Genomic DNA, 14405 nt, shown 5'->3' with positions numbered 1-14405 from the left:
ACGAACTTCCAAATACTTTTGCAACTATAGAATCTAAACTTCCAGGCTCATTGGGGCTCATTTAGTAAAGACTAGCGTCTCACACACCAGTCATAGTAAAAACTGCATGGAAAAACATCCTTAGGCCTCTTTCACTCGAACGATACGGATTGGCTCAGGATGCGAACTCGGGTTCGGTTCCAAGGTACCACTTGGAACTAAACCAGAGTTCGGGAAATGTTTTTTTACAGTACAAATAAATTTATGAAGTTATTGCTTCGCTTCAGCTCATCGAAGCCATCTAAAACTGTACGGAGCTCCTGCACAGTACAGTATTAGTACGAGGTTTTATGAAAATTCGACTTCGGATGTTTCACCCGAAGACGATTCGCTCATCCCTATTTACAACCATCAGTTAAAAACACATTGCACCCGGATTGCATCCAGATGTGATGCGTTTTTCACTGAACCCCCATTCACTTCTATGGGGTCAGGGCTGCGTGAAAAACGCAGAATATAGAACATGCTGCGATTCTCACACAATGCAGAACTGATGCATGAAAAAAAAAACGCTGATGTGAACAGACCTATTCAAATGAATGGGTCTGGATTCAGTGCTGGTGCTATGCATTCACGCTCCCGCATTGCACCCACGCGGAAAACTCGCTCGTGTGAAAGGGATCAAAACTGATTGCACCCGGACAGAAAAAAACTGAAACACTGAACGCAATTGCAGACAAAAGTGACTGAACTTGCTTGCGAAATGGTGTGAGTTTCACTGAATGCACCCTGAACGCATACTGAGCCAATACTTAAGCCTCTTTCACACGAGCGAGTTTTCCGTGCGGGTGCGATGGGTGCCGTGAATGCATAGCACCCGCACTGAATTCTGACCCATTCATTTAAATGGGTTTGTAAACATGAGCTTTTTTTTTCACTTATCAGTTCTGCGTTGCGTGAAAAACGCAGCATGTTCTATATTCTGCGTTTTTCACGCAGCCCTGGCCCCAAAGAAGTAAAAAACGCATTCCAGATGCAGTCCGGGTGCAATGCGTTTTTCACTGATGGTTGCTAAGAGATGTTGTTTGTAAACCTTCAGTTTTTTATCACACGTGTGAAAAACGCATTAAAACGCATTGCACCCGCGCAGAAAAAACTGAACAACTGAACGCAATCGCAGACAAAACTGACTGAAGTTGCTTGCAAAATGGTGCGAGTTTCACTGAACGCATCGTGAACGCATCCTGAACCAATCCATATTGTTCGTGTGAAAAAGGCCTTATACTTCTCGTTATTTAAATCCACTTTTGACTATAAAAAAAAAAAAAAAAAATGCCTGTGTGAATCTAGCCATAAAGAATTCTCACCCGAAAAAAAAAAAAAAAGAAAAAGAAAAGAACATTTCCTATTCTTGGCCGTTTTATGGACACGGATAGGACTGTTCAATAGAAGCCAGGATCCGTGTTTTATGGATATGCAATTTGTGAACTTCAAAACAGGCTACGGTCATGTGCATGAGCCCTAATTCTGTAGCAGTAAGGTCATGCAGAGACACACAGCATTATAAATCAGTATAATGCCATGTGCTCCTGCGAAAAAAGAGCGGTGTCCACAACAGAGAACCACGCTCCCACACGGAGTGTGATTTCTGCACTGGACACTTTCGTCTGAAACAGCCCTAAGGGATCATGCACACAAACATAAGGGTTCAGTGCCCATATTGTAGACCATAAACTGCCTGTCCGCAATATATACGGGCACTGGGCGTGTGCACTCTGTGTTGCGAATGCAGACCCACTGGGCGAGATGCATCAAAACTGATGCAAAGGAAAACTGGCTTAGTTGTCCATAGCAACCAATCAGATTCTACCTTTCATTTTCCAAAGCAGCTCTGAAAAATGAAAGGTGGAATCTGATTGGTTGCTATGGGCAACTAAGCCAGTTTTCCTTTACACCAGTTTTGATAAATGACCCCCTTTGACTTGAATGAGTCTGCAATCCGCAAGATACGACTGAGGTTGAGAGGAGGCACGGATCAGAATCCCACGGAAGTACAACACAGCGATTCCGTGGGCTTTCGGGTCCGTGCCTCCGCACAGCAAAAAGATAGAATATGTTCTATCTTTGGCCGTAACTTGTGATCTGGAATTGGGTCCGCATCTGCAAACAGAGTGCACCATTTCTGGTCCGTAGCACGAGCACTGAGCAATTCCGGTCGTGCGCATGATCCCCAAGCACAGTTTTTAAAAAAAAAAGTATTATAACAGTTCAGTTTCATTCACATTGATATAGAAATTACCTTATTGTAATAGGAAACCAGCGATGCTACACACAGACCCGTCCGTAGTCAGCCAGAATCTAGAGTGGAATTGCGTGGGATGAGCTCTCATTTTGGAATTTGGTATTTTAATTGAACACTTTATAGCTCCTGGCAGAGCAAGAGTTAATGCTGAGGAAAAGGAGGAGAGGGCAGCTAATCCAGGTGTTCACTATGAGGCAATGGTGGAGGTCTCCACACAGGTCAATAGGGTGGATTCTCAATTACAACTCTCAGCCGGTAGCAGACCACCCGAGAGCGAACAGTAAATGGTTAATCCCTCTCCAGGAGTCAGTCCCACTCACTCTGCTCAAAGTCACATCCAAAGCGGGCGGCGTGAAATGATATGAATGGGAAGAAAAGCAAGTCCTGGACACAAAAACAACAGGTGGATGAAACGTATCTGCTGGGGGGAGTAGTTACAAGCGTTGAGACATCGTAACTTGGCAATGAACTGGTTAATGACACCTTCTTCCTCAATGGGCATGACTAGTAAATTGGTCACGATGTGATGAGTAGGCACAGGTGCCAATCACGACGCCAGCCATCCAGAATAATTCACCTGTCCTCGAGCAAGGACATCCGAGCGGCGACTTGCTGGAGCACCCTTGCGCCCCCTGTGCAGGGTAAAGGCTACTTTCACACTCGCGTTTGGTGCGGATCTGCACAGATGGATCCGCACCGATAATACAACCGCATGCATCCGTTCAGAACGGATCCGTTTGTATTATCTTTAACATTGCCAAGACGGATCCGTCTTGAACGCCATTGAAAGTCAACGGAGGACGGATCCGTTTTCTATTGTGCCAGATTGTGTCATAGAAAACGGTTCCGTCCCCATTGACTTAGACAAGTGCAATGCAAATCTACTGTGAGAGCAGGCAGGTGCCGGACTTACCTGTCAGACATTGACCCCCCCCCAGAGGCAGGGTATATATAGCGTGGATCTCTTTACCTTCCACGTAGCGGAATGTGCTGTGTGTCATTGAGGAGACGCCCCCTGGGGTCAGGAATGACTAGCTGGCTGTATGGCAGTGCCTAGCTGGTAGCATTCCTCTCCTGCAGTGAGTCTATCTGCTGCATCCTCATTGAGGACTCGCTGGAAGGAAGAGTCATTCCGCTTCAAAACCCAATGACAATCTTCAATGGAGTGCTAAGACCACCCAGCTATGAATTATTCATGATGGAGGTCTCAGGGGCTCAGCATCCAAAGCTCAGACAGAAAGCTGCTGCAAGGTGGATATTTTCATCTCGCGCTCGTGTGCATGAGGATTTTAAGAGAACAGTCAGGAGGAATTTTAATCACGAGAAGGGGCGTTCGCAGTAGGAGGGGCGCAGATGTGACCAGGTTACCTGCAGCTGTTCTTCTCATGGCAGAAAGTTTATATACTTTACTGGTAAATAGGGGGCAATAAACGAAATACCGATTGGGTGATTATTTATCATGCTCGTCTGGTTTTTAGGGCTCATGCATGTATTTTTCTTCCGTTTCTGTTCCGTTTTTTTACAGGTCCATATACAGAACCACATTTCAATGGGTCTTGGAATCTTGGAAAAAAAAAAAACGGAAATGACTCTGGGTCTGTATGTCTGCATGCGAATTCCACAAAAAAAATAGAATGTCTAGTGTTGCGCGAACTTCTGTTTTCAAGTTCGGCGTACAAGGTTTGGGTTATCTAAGAATTCCGTTATGGATTTCGCAGAATCCATAAGAGAATTCTTAGATCACCCGAACCTCGTATGAAAACAGAAGTTCGCTCATCCCACATGTCCTATTCTTGTCAGTTTTGCAGACAAGGATAGGCATTGCTACAATGAATCAGCAAAAATAAAGCGGATGCAACACGGACATCCGTTTATTTTTTTATTTTTTTCAGTTCCGTGTTTTACGCACAGCCATAAGCATGAGCCCTTAGAATCGCACAGCAGGTGATGAATTAGGCGATGCATCTTTGTATTCGTCAGGGCACAGGTAGACCATGAGCAATTAGACTACTAGCAGATGAGTTCACGAGTTAGGGCTCATGCACACGGCCATATTTTTGGTCCACATCTGATTCTCATTTTCTTCTTATCTGAAGAGGTGGGTTTTCAGGCTTCTTCTGAAGGATTCCACTGTAGGTAAGAGTCTGATATGTTGGGATAGCGAGTTCTAGAGTACGGGGAATGCATGGGAGAAATCTTGGAGGTGATTGTGGGAAGAGGTGATAAGAGGAGAGAAGGAGAGGTCTTGTGAGGATCGGAGATTACGTGTTGGATGGATAACGGGAGATCAGGTCACAGACGTATGGAGGGGACAGGTTGTGGACGGCCTTATATGTATTTGTTAGTACAGTACAGTATTTGTTACAAATACATTGGACTCCTCGCTGCAGTGCTTGGATATGTCACATAGCTGTACCACCTCTGGGAACTGGGGGGCCTCCCAAGTCCTCCTCTCTGCCGCTGACCGGAGACATAATGAGCTCTCAACCTAAGCCCCCTGCTCCATAGACAACTGGAGGAGGAGGACAGAAGATGGTAGCTATTGATGGCCACCACAGAGGACCAGCTTTTGGGGAAGTACGGTAAATTGTGCTACACTATGTTGTTTAGTTCAGCTGGGATGGTATTTTGCATTAGGCCTCTTGCACACAAACACTGTGCATCCGTTCCGTGCATTGGGGACCGCAATTTGCGGTAAACTTGAATGGGTCCGTGATCTGTCCACACTGCAAAAAAAATAGAACAAGTTCTATTTTTTTGCGGTGCGGAGGCACGGACACAAACGCCACGGAAGCACTCCATAGTGCTTCCGTGGGTTTCCTCATCTCCGTGATTGTGGACCCACCCTTCATTTACCGCTAAGAGAGTTTCAAAAATAGCCAGTGCTCGGCTAGTTTCAGAAATATCAGAACAGTGACTGGAGAGCACGCCGCGCAGTGTGTTCTCCTTCACTTCGGGGGCCTGTTTCTGGGGATAGGAGTGGATCCGCATCTATCTGACATTTGTGGCCTATCCTAGCAATATGCCAGAAATGTTTAGATGGAAAAACTCCTTTAACCCCTTAATGACCAGTCTGTTCTGGGCCTTACAGACCAAGCGTTTTTCTTCCTTTTTTTTAACGTCTCTTTCCAAGAGCTATAACTTTTTTTTTTTTCCATCTATATAGCTTTATGACGGCTTGTTTTTTGTGGGACAAGTTGTAGTTTTTAAAGGCACCATTTTGGGGTACACATAACTTCCTGATTAACTTTTATTAACTCTTTCAGGGAGGGAGATGGGAAAAACAGCAAACGTACTGCCACTGTGTTTTAACGTTATAAATTTTACGGCGTTCATTTTTCGATATAAATAACATTAATATTTTTATTCTCTGGGTCAGTATGTTTACAGTGATACCAAACACATATAGTTATTTTTTTTACATTTTGCTACTTTTTTGCAATAAAACCCCCTTTTTTTTTTTTTTTAAAGAAAAAAATGTTTTTGCATTGCCGCTTGCAATACCCATAACTTTTTTTATGTTTCTTTCTATAGAGTTGTGTAAGGGCTTGATTTTTGTGGGACGACTTGTATTTTTCATTGGTATCATTTTGGAGTAAATGTTACTTCTTGATCGCTTGTTATTAAATTTTTTCGGAGGCAACTAAGAATAAATTAGCAATTCTGTCAGGTTTTTTTTGTCTTTGTTTTTTTTACGCCGTTCACTGTAGGAGATAATTTAGGTGATATTTATGTAGTCCGGGTAGTTACGGATGCGGCAATACCAAACATATGGGGGAGATTTATTTTTTATTTTTTTGAAATTTTTTTTCATTGAAAAGTGTATTTTCAATGGGGAAAAAAAAGTGTTTTTTTTTATTTATTTTTTATGGGATTTTCTTTATTGAATTGGTTTTTTTTTACCACTTAATAGTCCCCCAAGGGGACTATAACAGACGTTTTGATTGATTATAAAATGCAATGCATTATCCCTATAGTGCATTGCATTTTAATGTCAGTGCTATTCTGACATTGACAAGCAGCCTGCTGAAAATTACTCAAGGCTGGTCTGGGGCCTACATGAGACCCCAGTGAGCCTTCACACACATCGGCACCCGGCGATCGCATTTGCAGGGTGCTGAAGGGAGACAGAGGGAGTCCGCTTCTTCTGTCAGCACTTTACATGGCGCAATTGCTCGCGGCATGTAAAGTGTTAAACAGCCCGGATTGGCACTCCTGCCGGTCCGGGCTATGAAAGCAGGGCCACGGCTCTCATGTGATAGCCGGGACCCGCTGCACGGGGGACCCTGCAGCGCTTAGATCCATCAGAATAATAGAAAAAACTGATCCGTTATTTTGAGCATCAGTTATGATCAGTTTGCATTAGTTTGTGTCAATTTAATCAGAGATGTTATTTTCGATGGGAGAAAAAATACTTTTTGCGGGACATTTTCTCCTGTCAAAAAATACTGATCTCTGCGAGCGCCTCATCATAAATTAAGCGCAACTCCAGAAATTTGTGTGCCTAGTGCCCCTGAGTGGAGTAATTCTTACTCCTCTTTTTTTTTTTACACACGTATTCAGGAGTAAATGATAGTAAATTTGCTGAAATCAAAGTCCCGGCCACGGCCCTCGCCACTCCAAGTGGTGAGGACAGAGTAAAAACACCTGTGCGACAAAATATTGTCGCACTGGTGATTAAAAAGTTACAGGAAGGGGTCTTGCGACTTTTTTATGCCAAAGACTGGCATAAAAATGTTTGTAAATGACCCCCTCTGTGTGCCAACATATGGTTCACAGACCATTGGTAGGAGATTCTCTGGAAACTAATCTTTAGACAGTGCACGTGGAATACGGATGATACAAGGATGGTAAAAAACGGACACACGGACCAAACATGGATCGTTCACATACATCTTTCACAGATGAACCACTTAACACCTTGTCACGGATGTCATCACAGACATCTGAAAGAGGTCATTAGAGTACATTAGTTATGTCTGGTATCACTGCTCAATTATTTTGAATGGTGAATGGTGCTGAGCAGTGGCGTGGCCAGGGTGTTTGGCACCCGGGGCGGGTCATTTCTCTGGCACCCCCCCCCCCCCCCCAAAACTTGGCCACATACCTATTACATCCAGGGACATCTCCTGTCATGTAGACCTTCTCTTTCCTCTTCTCCTCCGTTAGACCGCCATGATAAATTCTTTCAGCCGCATCTCGTCTCTACAGACACGTTAGATTTCTCAATTTTTCCATCAACCTCCATTTCCTGGTGTCCCTACAGTGTCATCCTGCTGCCCCCCAATGCCCCATGTACTATACTGCTGAAAAAATAGTGACCCTAATAGACATAATTGGGGTCATTTATCAAACTGGTGTAAAGTAGAACTGGATTTCCAAAAGAGCTGTCAAATATGAAAGGTGGAATCTGATTGGCTGCTATGGGCAACTAAGCCAGTTCTACTTTACACCAGTTTGATAAATTACCCCAAATGTCCCTATTGTTTCTACAGCAATTATAATGTCCCCTAGAGTGCCCTCAGGTAATAATCCCTGTATAGTGTCCCCAGAAATAATAGAATGTCCCCCATGCTGCCCCCCACACAGTAGTGTCCCCCACATTGCCCATATAGTAATTTCCCCCCCACATAGTAATCCCTCCCATAATAATTTGCCCCCACACAGTATCCCACCATATACCCCCCCCACGTCCTCTTATGTGAACCCCCCTCATGTCCCCCAAAGTTGGCACATAAAATAAAATAAAAATTTTTGCCCCCACACAGTATCCCACCATATTTTCCCCCCACACGTCCTCCTGTGTGCACCCCGGCCCCCTCATGTCCCCCAAAGTTGGCACATAAACGAAAATAAATAAATAAAAGCTAAATACTTATGCAGTAATCCGGATTGGGGTATGCACTCTGACGCCAATAATATGCAATGGCTGGGTCAGGTGAAAGTGATAGTTAATAGTTTTGTTCGTGACACCAATTGCAGCGTGCGCAGGGTACTGTCACAGGGCCCTTTAAGGTGTTGTAACTCACATACCAGGTTAGGAATGCCAGTGTGGTATAATGTCTCTGTGTGGTAGTAGTAATGGTGTCAACGGTGTCTCCTACCTGGGTACGACTGGACTCCTGGATCCTGGCTCACTTTCAATAAAATTAGTGTGTTGCTAGTAGGAGTAATTAAGGTATTTGCAGCAATAATTGAGATCCAGACTTGGAATAAAGTTCAAACTTGTCTTTACTAGATGCAGCTTTCATCCAATTGAGATACAGCATTAGTCTGAAGTCCCAGCAGGTATGGCAATGTGTGGCAGGAATCTGGCTTCTGTTCTATCATGTGCCTGGAGCTCTTTGCAGGATAAGTCGTCTGCTTGTGGCTCTGTAATGTGGCAGGAATTAATATCTTCTGCGCTTACTATCTTCTGCTATCTTGGGGACTGACTAGCTGAGGAGGAATTTGGCTTCTCCTGGTCTCTGGACGGTACTCACAGTTGTGCTCACAGGGTATGCTTCTTCCTGGAGTTCTGGAGGTGGCTGCTTGGTTCTACCAGCCGATCCTGCGAGGCTCAGACTGAGAACGATGATCAATTGTCTCAGCCGAGACAAGATTCTGGCTTGGATCCCTAGAACTGGGACCTTCTACACGCACAGCCTTCCCCTAGCCGGGGTGGCTGGCACACTAAACTTAACTTCCTTCCCCACCCATGAGGCAGGATGTGGGCAAGCCCACTCTTCTCAAAGAGGGGGGAGCTAAACTGGAATATACTATTCCAGCCTAGAAACACTAAACTGTAGCTAAGTCCCTGTTAAACACATTGCTGCCACCTGCTGGTGAACATAGAAATTACAGCAATTTGCACTTTACAAGGCTTAGAATGCACATTTGTGAGAATATTAGATAAAATCACATTAGATGACAGTATAAATACACTTAACAGGTTGTAGCGGGGTAAAAGAGTTTCGTAACATAACTCTGGGATGTTACATTCCCCCTTACTTCAAGTTAAGCCGCCCTCGGCTTATGCTTATGAGGGAGAAGAAGAACCAGCTCTGGGGTACCCAAATAAGTACAAAGTGCTGCATGCATTACACATATGACATACATAGACAAACATATAACGGATACCCTGAGGTTCCTGCCCGCATGAGTAGGGTGTCCTAATTAACAGTTTCCCTCTCTTGGTATAACCAGTGAACCAAATACTGCACTAAGCAAACATTACTGACTGACTTTGTAGTGTCCTGGATCCTTTAAACACCAAAGAAAGCATGGGGGTGTCTTTACTCTGTAGTCCCGCCATTATGTAATGAAATGCCCGCAAATGAAAGGGTGGCTTTATCCTGTATTCCCTTCCCTGCACCAAAGTCTGAAAAATATGGCTTATAGCACAATCACTATGGTGACTAAGGGTAGCTAAATTGTGTCTCTAAGGCTTGAGGTACCATACCTTAGGCAAAGGCTCAGAAGGGGAGATATTTAGCGTCTCCATGCACTTCTGGCAATGTCACAGGAGGAGGGTAGTATAATCCCATGAAACTCCTGGAAGACACCTCAGGATGGGAGCAATCCTGAACATATAACAAGCGGGAAGGAGGGGTCTATGACTTCTAACCATTCCCGAAGCAGCGGGGTTATCCGTGTAGTTACTGGACCTGCCAGGACTTACCACTTGGTCCTACCTGTGCACTATGAGTAGGCCATTAGTATTAAGCATCCGTATAAAGGCAGTCCATGTAAAGAGAACAGAGCTGTAAGGCAAGACACACAAAAGTAAAGGTGCTACTCCTGTGGCTAAAGGCAAAAGTTAGTGCAGTTTCACAAACAGTGCATAAATTCACATTGCGGCATCTGTAAAAGAGTCCATACAATGGGCACAAGTACTTGAATGTTCCTCAACCTGTAAACATGTAAGCAAAATTAGTGCAATATTTAAACAGTGCAAGTCACAAAGAGCTCAGGTACACGTTTGAGTCCTTTCTTTGGGTGCAAGCTTTTTACGTTACAGTAAACATTTTTAATAAAAGTAGTTCAAATTTTTATTAATGCAATAGAATACTCAAAGCTTGAGTCCTTTATTCTTCTTGTAGTGCTTAATGTTGAATCCTCTGGAAACAGCAAAAGTCAATTGTAATCCAATAGAACAATAAAGTTAATTGTAATCCAAAGGGTGGTATAAAATGTCATGTAAAAGCACTTAAAATAGCAGCTTAAGAACCGTAGTTCCATAGGGTTATCAAGTAACCTGAGAAAGGGGATAAAACAATGTGAACTTGGACGTAAGGGGTTAAATGATGATGGGGGAGTCCTTACTGTACATGACCATCAGGGTGAGGACAAAATAGGGCAACCTGGAAAGAAAACGTTAAAACAATGCCAACGGGTTCTCACTTGTCAGGAACAGTCCACGACGTGGCTCCCATTAGTTCTTTATTTTTGTAAAAAGGCTGACTCTTTAGAGAAGGACATCCATGTCCTCCTCGCTGCTCGAGCTACTAAAGTGCATCAGGGGGCGCTCTTGCCTCTGGTAGCTCTGAGTTGCAGCAGTAGTGGTACGCCACTGCCCTCTAGTGGTGGCTGTAGGTACTGGTTGAGCAGACAGCCTGTTGAAAGCAGCTGTGTTGGTGGTGCGGCCAGGTCAGGGATTAGTGGCTCAGGTTCTGGCTGGGGTAGTTCTCTGAACCTCAACCTGCCGTCTGGGGTTTCCTGTAGGCAATGGACTTTCCCTGCAGAGCTAGGGTCCTCCTGCCAGGTTTATGGGGTGACTGCATGGGTTAACAGTTTGGCCAGCAGGATCACAGGCGGAGCAGGCCTAGGCCTGTTTGGGGTATCGGAACCCACAGGAAGCGGTGCAGGGGCAACTAAGGACCAGGCTGGGCCTCAGGGAGCATGTCTGCTCCTACCTGATGTCGCGGCTGGGCGGCCGGTTCCGGTGCCTCCTGGTGGTCATCACAGGCTTCAGGTTCCGTCCGCGGTACAGGCTGGTCCAAAACCTGGGCGGCTGAGTCAGCAGCGTCCTCCACGATAGGTGATGTCATCATGGTCGTCTTTGAAGCTGTCTTCAGCTCTGTAGGACTCGGGGCTTGCTGGGGTAGCCGGTAAGATGATTGGTGCCGACGTCTCCTCCAGTGTCTTGAGAGGGGTGACATCTCCAGTCCGCGGGAGCGGGCTGGAGTGCAGTGACCATCTTGGCTTCGGCGCTGGCAGTGGTCTGGTTTGCTGAGTCGGTAGCCGCGGAGGGATCCACTGCGTCCAGGATCACGGCAAAGACGAAGGGACCACTTCGCTTCACCAGTTGGGAGACTTGAATCACTGGCGGGTGGTCTTCGTAAACAGGCTCTCCTCCGATAACCATTTGGTTCCATTTTGGTGAAGTGAGCGCCATCTTCCTTGGCTCTTCCGTCGGGGTGTATTCAGGAAGTGAGGGTGGAGCCCAGAGGAAGAAGTCTTCACTCCCTTGGCTCGCATAGTAAAGTTCTTGGTGGGCAGGCTTTAGATTTCCCGCTTCTAGGGGGGCGTATTCGGCATCTTCGCGCTCATGAGAGGGCATTCCTGAGTTTTCCCGCTTCTGGACATGAAGAAGCAGCGGCATTTTGCAAATATGGCGAATTAACCCTTTGAGTGCTGGGGCGCATGTTTTAGCGCTTTCTGGCACAGAAACAAGGCAATAAAGTCAATTTTCAGGGTTTTTTACACAATCTGTAGATCTTGCAGTACTGTGAAACATGCAATTTGATCCAGTTAAGCACACAATTGGATCCGGTTCTGTTGGCACACAATTCAGTCCTGTTGGCACACAGCTCGATCCTGTTCCAGTGACGCCAAAATATGCAGTAAGCTGGATTGGGGAATACACTCGGACGCCAATAATATGCAATGCCTGGGGCAGGTGAAAGTGATAGTTAATAGTTTTGTTTGTGACGCCAATTGCAGCGTGCGCAGGGTACTATCGCAGGACCCTTTAACCCCTTAAGGACTCAGCCCTATTTCACCTTAAGGACTTGGCCATTTTTTGCAAATCTGACCAGTGTCACTTTAAGTGCTGATAACTTTAAAACGCTTTGACTTATACAGGCCATTCTGAGAGTGTTTTTTGTCACATATTGTACTTCATGACACTGGTAAAATGAAGTAAAAAAAGGAAATTTATATTTATAAAAAAATGCTAAATTTACCAAAAATGTTTTAAAAATTTCAAATTTCCAAGTTTCAATTTCTCTACTTCTATAATACATAGTAAAATCTCCAAAAATAGTTATTACTTTACATTCCCCATATGTCTACTTCATGTTTGGATCATTTTGGGAATGATATTTTATTTTTTGGGGATGTTACAAGGCTTAGAAGTTTAGAAGCAAATCTTGAAATTTTTCAGAAATTTTCAAAAACCCAATTTTTAGGGACCAGTTCAGGTCTGAAGTCACTTTGCGAGGCTTACATAATAGAAACCACCCAAAAATGACCCCATTCTATAAACTAAACCCCTCAAGGTATTCAAAACTGATTTTACAAACGTTGTTAACCCTTTAGGTGTTCCACAAGAATTAATGGAAAATAGAGATACAATTTCAAAATTTCACTTTTTTGGCAGATTTTCCATTTTAATAATTTTTTCCAGTTACAAAGCAAGGGTTAACAGCCAAACCAAACAATATTTATGGCCCTGATTCTGTAGTTTACAGAAACACCCCATATGTGGTCGTAAACCGCTGTACGGGCACACTACAGGGCGAAGAAGGAAAGGAAAGGAAAATGCCATACGGTTTTTGGAAGGCAGGTTTTGCTGGACTGTTTTTTTTTTACACCATGTCCAATTTGAAGCCCCCCTGATGCACCCCTAGAGTAGAAATTCCATAAAAGTGACCCCACCTAAGAAACTACACCACCTCAAGGTATTCAAAACTGATTTTACAAACGTCGTTAACCCTTTAGGTGTCCCACAAGAATTAATGGAAAATAGAGATACAATTTAAAAATTTCACTTTTTTGGCAGATTTTCCATTTTAATAATTTTTTTTCCAGTTACAAAGCAAGGGTTAACAGCCAAACCAAACTCAATATTTCTGTAAACTACAGAATCAGGGCCATAAACACCCCATATGTGTTTTTTTTTTTTTTACACCATGTCCCATTTGAAGCCCCCCTGATGCACCCCTAGAGTAGAAACTCCAAAAAAGTGACCCCATTTTAGAAACTACGGGATAGGGTGGCAGTATTGCTGGTACTAGTTTAGGGTACATATGATTTTTGGTTGCTCTATATTACACTTTTTGTGAGGCAAGGTAACAAGAAATAGCTGTTTTGGCACCGTTTTTATTTTTTGTTATTTACAACATTCGTCTGACAGGTTATATCATGTGATATTTTTATAGACCAGGTTGTCACGGACGCTGCGATACCTAATATGTATACTTTTTTTTTTATTTATGTAAGTTTTACACAATGATTTCATTTTTGAAGCAAAAAAAATCATGTTTTAGTGTTTCCATAGTCTGAGAGCCATAATTTTTTCAGTTTTTGAGCGATTACCTTGGGTAGGGTATGATTTTTGCGGGATGAGATGACGGTTTTATTGGCACTATTTTGGGTTGCGTGTAACTTTTTAAATGCTTGCTATTACACTTTTTGTGATGTAAAGTGACAAAAAATGGTTTATTTAGCACAGTTTTTATTTTGTATTTTTTACGGTGTTCATCTGAGGGGTTAGGTCATGTGATATTTTGATAGAGCCGGTCGATACGGACGTGGCGATACCTAATATGTATACTTTTTTTATTTATGTAAGTTTTACACAATAATATCATTTGTGAAACAAAAAAAATAAATAATGTTTTAGTGTCTCCATATTTTGAGCCATAGTTTTTATTTTTTGGGCGATTGTCTCAGGTAGGGGCTCATTTTTTGCGGGATGAGGTGACGGTTAGATTGGTACTATTTTGGTGGGCAAACGCCTTTTTTTGATCGCTTGCTGTTGTACTTTTTGTGGTGTAAGGTGACAAACTAATGGTTTATTTAGCACAGTTTTTATTTTTTTACGGTGTTCATCTGAGGGGTTAGGTCATGTGATATGTTTATAGAGCCTGTCGATACGGACACGGCGATACCTAATATGTATACTTTTTTTTTTTCCCCT

The 14405-nt window shown here is 43.6% G+C and overlaps 1 protein-coding gene across 10 annotated transcripts in view; it reads right to left on the bottom strand.

Annotated features, from left to right (window-relative positions):
• The window catches only part of PROM1 (prominin 1), a 206394-nt gene extending 202864 nt beyond the window's left edge, over window positions 1-3530 (bottom strand). For 8 of the 10 annotated variants that reach the window (XR_005776402.1, XR_005776403.1, XM_040419072.1 and 5 more), the window contains exon 1: window positions 3195-3530. The gene's annotated coding sequence lies outside the window, so the exon portion shown is untranslated. Of the gene's footprint in view, window positions 1-2278; window positions 2338-3194 lie in introns of those variants that run through there. The other 2 variants (XM_040419069.1, XM_040419070.1) reach the window with 2 other exon arrangements.
• Between the last annotated feature and the right edge of the window lie 10875 nt (window positions 3531-14405).

The sequence above is a fragment of the Bufo bufo genome, chromosome 2 (genome assembly GCF_905171765.1).
Source record: "Bufo bufo chromosome 2, aBufBuf1.1, whole genome shotgun sequence".
Lineage (NCBI taxonomy): Eukaryota > Metazoa > Chordata > Amphibia > Anura > Bufonidae > Bufo > Bufo bufo.
This window is presented reverse-complemented; position numbering and strand designations above follow the sequence as displayed.